At 40.2% G+C, this 7,290-nt stretch overlaps 1 protein-coding gene across 5 annotated transcripts in view; it reads left to right on the forward strand.

Annotated features, from left to right (window-relative positions):
• Nucleotides 1-6,760, forward strand: part of CFAP91 (cilia and flagella associated protein 91) — a 154,719-nt gene extending 147,959 nt beyond the window's left edge. For 2 of the 5 annotated variants that reach the window (XM_027105662.1, XM_027105697.1), the window contains one exon: nt 4-1,260. The gene's annotated coding sequence lies outside the window, so the exon portion shown is untranslated. Of the gene's footprint in view, nt 1-3; nt 2,694-5,283 lie in introns of those variants that run through there. The other 3 variants (XR_003432631.1, XM_027105689.1, XM_027105669.1) reach the window with 3 other exon arrangements.
• Nucleotides 6,761-7,290: the final 530 nt, after the last annotated feature.

Raw genomic sequence — 7,290 nt, forward strand, 5'->3', positions numbered from 1 at the left:
CAGACTATGATCTTTTTAAAAAGAAGCTATACAAATCATCATAGAGCATTCCAGTCCTCTGTGCTTCTCCTAAGATGTGCAGCTCTTATGGGCTTGTCAATATGTGATGCATGAGAAAACAGATTTATTTTCTTTAAACTCCCAATAATTTAAAATGATTTTCAGTAATAATAATCAAATGAAGGAGCCTTATTCTCTTTGGTGTTTCCCAGAGGTCTACTTCAAAAGAAAATTTTCTCATGTCTCATTTCAACATTTCGTTAACTATGAAGATATGCCAGCTCGTTGAATCAAATAAAAAATGTTACTGGATATTTAAGTGGTTTTGGTTTGCTATTCATAGTGCATTGGCATTATCTGTTAAGACTGAAAATATGCAATCCCCATGACCCAGCATTTCATTCTCACAACATTTCATTCTCTGGAAGAAATGCATGAGTATGTACACCAACAGGCATGACAAGAATGCTGTAGCAGTACTATTCATGCTGGCCCCAAATGTCTATCTACATAGGAATAGAAAAGTAAACCTTGGTATATCCATACAATGGCACATCAAGTCACCACTGAGCTTTAGCTCTGAGAAGTATATTCATGCAACACCCATGGAGAGGGTGCTGCTGGAGAGCAATTTGCCCATCCTACATGTTGACAAGTGTCAGGGCTGAATGGATCTCTCCTCATTTAAAGATCAGTAAATAGGAAAAACAATAAATAAACAAAAGCATCCACAACAAATCAACATAGGACCCATGTAAAGAACTTATAAAAGAAAATGTATGTTATCGGAAAACAATAAAAGCATATCTTAGGAAATATCTTACTGTAATAGGGAAGAGCTAGTTCTGACTCCATGTTGGATCTGTTTCTTTTACTTTAACCTTTGCTTTTCATTGCTTTTGTTACTAGAGTCACTGTCTGTAACTGTAAGCTTAATGGCCTGCCACAGGGAACCCTGCTCCTCTGCCTGTTAAACTACAGTGCCTTTGTTCAGCTCACAGAGAGACATTCTGACCCTGTCCACCTGTGAATGGCTGCAGAAAAGAAGAAATTAACACATCCCCTCCTCAATGCGGCCAAGCAAGGAGATATTTTGCAAGATAAATGGCCTTTTTACTTTACTTCCTCACCTCCTCCCCCTCTCTGTTCTATAAAAGAAACTGGCATCGAGACGTGGATAAGATGGTTATGGTGAGTCTTTAGTCTGTTATCTTCTTGGCCTGCTGGCTTTCAGAATAAAGTCACTATTCCTTGTCTCAACACCTCATCTCCTGATTTATTGGCCTGTCGCGCAGTGAGCAGAGTGAGCTTGGACTCGGTAACAAATTTGGCTTAGCCAGCCAGGAGCCTTGCTGATCGTGGCTAGCGGAGCAAGGCCCTAGCAGCTGCCAGGACCATTTGTCCTGTGGATCTTCCCTTCAGAACTCCCTGAAGTGGCACCAGCTACCCCAGCACTTGGCAGTTGGTGCAAGGAACTGAAAAACTTCTATGAGTCGACAGACTCAATTCTGGAGGGTAAGTTGCTCAGGTGTGCACACCGGGACCATATTCCCCCCTCAATTTGGGCTTTTCCTTTATAAGACAAGCTAATTTGTTTGGTTGGGGTACCCTGTTGGAGAAGGGAATTGTTGGACTCTACCTGATTTGGGAACGGGTTCATTGGTTTTGGTTTTGTGTGCGTCAGTGTTGGAATTTGTGCTTTTTGTGTTGGAATTTGTTTGCATCTTTTGTGTTTTGGTGTCATCAAACTTATGAAAATGGGAAATAACTCCAACTATCCTGAAGAAGAGCCCTTTGGGGGTGTATATTAAATAAATGGGCAAAACATAGATGTGAACCTATGACTAAGAGAGACATGATATACTATTGTAATAGGGTGTGGACCCAATGTATTTAAGTTCAGAAGAGCAATGGCCCCTGAATGACTCACTCAATTATTACACGATCTCACAATTAGAAGTGTTTTGCAAAAGGGCAAAGAAAAGAGATGAGATTCCATATGTAGGAGCATTTATGCTACTGCATCAGGAGGAAAAGGAGTCAGAGGGCTGCCACCTTATGGTGTAGTGGTCTGAAAGGAAACCCAAGGGGAAACCTGTTCTACAAGAAGAGGGAGAAAATGAGAGTGGGGACATGTTACTTCAAAATCTAAAGCCCCTCCAGCCTATCCAGCTCCCCCACTGGCCGAGCAGGCTGCACCGGCAGTTGTTTCAACTGCCCCCCATGCCACCAACATATTCACTCCTTTCACCATCTCCTGTTTCTCCTACCCATGGGGATCGAATAGAAGTTTCTATATTAACCCCTGGAGCATAGGGACGTAGTTTAGTATTACCATCTAAGACCCGACAGGGCACCCAATTTGGACTGGGAGCCACTTCCACAGCAGGGCAATTTCCCTTGCACTGATATCCTGTAAGAGGCCAGGAGACTCCTTTAGACTTGAGGCATCTGATTCTAATTTCCCCACAGGAGCCCTGGGTAACTCTGACAGTAGGGAACAAGTTGATTGACTTTCTAATAGATACAGTGCCACATATTATGTGGTAAACACCAAGGTGGCACAGAAAACATCTCAGTCTATCCCGGTCACAGGAATTTCTGGAGAAGTACAAAACCATTCATTCTTACAACCTCTTAGAATGCCAACTAGGGAACCTCACCCTGAAACACAGCTTCTTATATATGCCAGAGTATCCAACCCCCCTTTTTTGGGACAAGTCTTCTTTGTAAATTAAATGCTCAAGTAACTTTTTCACCAGAACAGCTTGACATCAGGGCCCCACCAGAGCACTCTTTAAGCCTACAAATGGCACTCATGGAAACCCCAGAGAAGGAAACAAAGTCATCCTAGGAGAAACTTGCCTGTATCTTTGAGATTCAAATGTCCTATCTGGTTTTCTCAAGAACTCTCATCTCTGCCATCTTTTTGAAATGCAAATTTTGAAAAGAGGGTAAAGTAATTTAGAACTTGACTTGTTTTCCCTAACTGTAAGGAAAAAGGGTTGAGCCATTTAGACAAGTGAGCTTGATTTGTTCCATCTGCCAGAAACCCAATTTTAATCCAACCTCTTTTGTAAACTGATGGATTTTGCATTGCTGTACCTGACTCAGGGCTGAAATTCTGAAAGGAGAACTATGAGGTCTCTCTGGTTGTTTGTGTTTATGTCTTTGTCTTTGGATAACATTGCTGAGGTTAATCTGTAAATGAGCTCTATTTAATTGGCTTAAAGAAAAGTAAGCGCTTACAAACTAAACAATTCTAAATACAAGAGAAATTAAGCTAAATGAGTTTCAGGTTCTCTTGAACTGGGAAATATTTAGTATTAAATTAATACCTCGGGGGCTTCCCTGGTGGCGCAGTGGTTGAGTGCTAATGCAGGGAACACGGGTTCGAGCCCTGGTCTGGGAGGATACCAAATGCCATGGAGCAACTAGGCCCGTGAGCCACAACTACTGAGCCTGCACGTCTGGAGCCTGTGCTCCGCAACAAGAGAGGCTGCGATAGTGAGAGGCCCACGCACCGCGATGAAGAGTGGCCCCCGCTTGCCACAACTAGAGAAAGTCCTCGCACAGAAACGAAGACCCAACACAGAAAAAATAAATTAATTAATTAATAAACTCCTACCCCCAACATCTTCTTTAAAAAAAAATTAATACCTGGTATTAATGTTTAAGTTTGTTGATCTAATTAATATAGACATGTCTTTAGAGTCATCAACATTAAGTATAATACTTTTTTTTTTTTTGCGGTACGCGGGCCTCTCACTGTTGTGGCCTCTCCCGTTGCAGAGCACAGGCTCGGGACGCGCAGTCTCAGCGGCCATGGCTCACGGGCCTAGCCGCTCCGCGGCATGTGGGATCTTCCCGGACCAGGGCACGAACCCGTGTCCCCTGCATCGGCAGGCGGACTCTCAACCACTGTGCCACCAGAGAAGCCCCAAGTATAATACTTTTACTGCACCTAGGTTTAATAGAAGTTAAATAAAACCTTGTTATATCTGTTGCAAACTTGTCAGCATGAAAAATAACTTGACATGATGAAATTTTAAAGTAAATGTAAATAAGAGCTTCTAGGTAAACTCTATAGGAATAATTACATTCTGAAAATTATCTAAAATAGCTTCTCCAGATTTTGGTAACTATTACTTGCCTCTTGGTTTTCACCAGAAATTAAGCTTTTTGAGAGTCGGGATTCTAATTTAAATATGTAATTAAAGCTACTGAAAATAATAAAACATTTCATTATACAGGAGGAAAGAGCAAAATATGTTTTGAGTAAAAGGAGTTTTATGCATGGTCAGGCTGAGATTAAACTTAACTGAGTAAATGAATTTTTAAAAGCTGGTGCAAATCTTGAATCTGGCTTTTCTGTTAACAGGACAAGTTTTCTTAAAATGTCGAACTGCCTTTGATAACAGATTCTTAAGTTTCTTTACCTTTTAAGTGATCAGTTCTGTATTTACCTTTAGAATCTTTTATTGTTACTTTGGTTAATGAATAACAATTGTTTCACAGTGACCTGTGATCCTATCTGACTGAGTGTTCTAGACTCTCTAGTTTTTTGACAAAACTTCCTAAATCAAATTCTAATGAAGTCCTTTTGGACTCTAGCTAACTTTGGGATTCTTCAAAGGGCTCCTGAAGCATCCCAAAGCAAGATAGGTTCATTTGGTATGTTAAATTACACGGGAAGTATTTTCAAATGAGTAATACATCTTCTTAGGTTATACTGTATGGTAAATGTTACTAATATAGACATTCTAGAGATTATATAAAGTTTCTGAAATTTGATATGTCCTGGTATAATGTTATAATTTTAATTGTTATCTTAAAATATTGTATGTCACAACAACTTGGATAAACTTGTCAAGAAGAATTGTAATCAGATCTTTAACCTTGCCTTTTTAAGACCTTCATCATTCATAGGCAGCTAAGGTAATACTTTGCAAAACTGCCATATCTTCAAGGAGATTCATAAAAAAGAAACTTTTGAACAAATATAAGTTTCTGATAGCCTTTAGATAATACCACTGGAATGGGTAACAAATGACAAAACTAATGGGAAACCTGATTACTTCATCCAGATAAACAGGAATTAATTACATGGGACTGAACGAACTGATGAATATGGTTTATGACTTTGGGAAATATACTAGCTTTAATCTTTGTTTTCCAGAAAAACCTTTTCTCTTATGCTATGACCTAAGACAAGTTGATAAAGTATGTCTTTGTGAACAAAGATGAAACATTTATCTTTTTCTCTCTACTTGATCCTGCCAGAGTTTGGCCTCTCCAGCTGGCTCTCCTGTGGACTTGATATTTTACTGCAGCTGGATTACAACTAGTTATGCTAATCATTGCTTTAATTTGTTCTTTGTTTCCAAACTGTTTGTGCTTTGTGTCTCCCTGCTGCCCTATAACTTTGTCCGTGTTACTAGCTGCATTACTTTTATCCTGTCTATTTTATAAGATTGTTGTCTATTACAATACCTAGTGTGTAACTAGGCCTCCAACAAAATAGATGATGGTTAACATCTTGAGGAAATAGATCACATTTATAACATAAAATAATTGTAATAGTGTGATTCTAGGTATGGGAAGAAGCAACAAGGGAAAATGTCTCCTGGATCATAATTAGAGAGAGGATCCAGAGAATCTAATTATCAGTAGGGCCTAATCCAAAAATTAGCACCTGGAGTGGCATATCAAGAATTTTTGCCTGATCTAGGATGAGCCTCCTAGCGCCGTGGGACAAATTTGATCATGAAATGTCTCCAAAACGTTGGTCAAATTCCTGACCAAGAGGGGAGGATTTGAGAAATGGAATATTTCCTGCCACATCAGTCATCGGGGATTGCAGCTCTCCAATGTGAGCTGGTGAACCCTGAGGGAACTCAGGAAGGAAAAGAATACCTGCCATGTAGCAGCCATCAGACTGCAGCCACTCCCTATGGTGAGCCCTAAGGAAACTCAGGATGTGAAAAAGCAGGATACAGGCCCCAGATAGCTGTGGTGCCTATCAAAGGAATGATTTCAGTGAGCCCAGACTCTTGCATCTTCCCATACACAGAAAAGCGCAAATTCCTTAACTTGAGATGTTGCCTCCCGGGTTTGAACTCCTAAAAAAATTCCCGCTGAATAAAACATAACTCTCAACTTTTAGGTTGTGAATATTTTTTAAGTCTCTAGGTGTAAAGCAGACACTTTCCAAAGAGGAACAAAAGAAGACAAATCTCAACATTTGGAACACTGGCACCGCCGGTGGACACTCCCAGAAAGATCCATCTGATGAAGCAGTTAGGATGGTCATCACCCCTTTTCCCATAATACTGTGGAATGGACACAGACAGTGGGGAACTGTAACAGGAAAGAGCCAATTTTGACTCCATGCTGGATCTGTTTCTTTGACTTTAACCTTTGCTTTTTGTAACTTTTGTTATAATCATACATAATGGTCCCTCTGCCTGAATGTTAAACTAAAGTGCCTTTGTTCAGCTCACTGGGAGACAATCTGACCCTGCCCACCTGTGAATGACTGCAGAAAAGAAGAAATTAATACATCCCCTCCCCGATGCTGGCCAAGCCAGGCAAAACTAATGGCCTTTTTACTTTGCTTCCTCACCTCCTCCCCCTCTCTGTTCTATAAAAGAAACTGGCATCCAGACCCCCATAAGATGGTTATTTTGAGACTTTAGTCTGCCATCTTCTCCATCTGCCAGCTTTGCTTTCCGAATAAAGTAACTATTCCATGCCTCAACACCTCGTCTCCTGATTTACTGGCCTGTCGTGTGGCGGGCAGAGTGAGCTTGGACGTGGTAACAACATTACTATAGGAAACAACCTTTAGAAACTGCTTGGTGTTTTTAATAAGAGGCAAAAAGAAATGGCCTCTTAGAAAACTGAAGCAGGGAATCATAAGAACAGACAGAGGTTAGCCCTGGATGACCAATCCTACAAGCAGTTGGAATTCTTAGACGAAACAAAAACAAATAAAATAGAAACAATAATCAAAGTTATAACAAAAAATTTCCTGAGCTGAAAAAATACCTGATCATACAAACTTGAAAGGTTTTACCTTATCCTAGGAAAACTAGGATTGGGGCAACGTTTTTGGTTTTTTGTTTTGTTTGCCTTGAGGATCACGGATCGACAGAAAAGTACTGCACAAGTAAGAGGCAACTGAATTTTATTTTGTTCCTTTAAAATTGCTAACCTTAACTAGGTAGAGGTTATATTATTCACTTGTGAAATGGAAAATCGGGAACACAAAATGAGAAGACATGAGTT

Source organism: Aethalodelphis obliquidens, unplaced genomic scaffold (genome assembly GCF_003676395.1).
Source record: "Aethalodelphis obliquidens isolate GAN/ISIS:26980383/991018 unplaced genomic scaffold, ASM367639v1 scaffold1, whole genome shotgun sequence".
Lineage (NCBI taxonomy): Eukaryota > Metazoa > Chordata > Mammalia > Artiodactyla > Delphinidae > Aethalodelphis > Aethalodelphis obliquidens.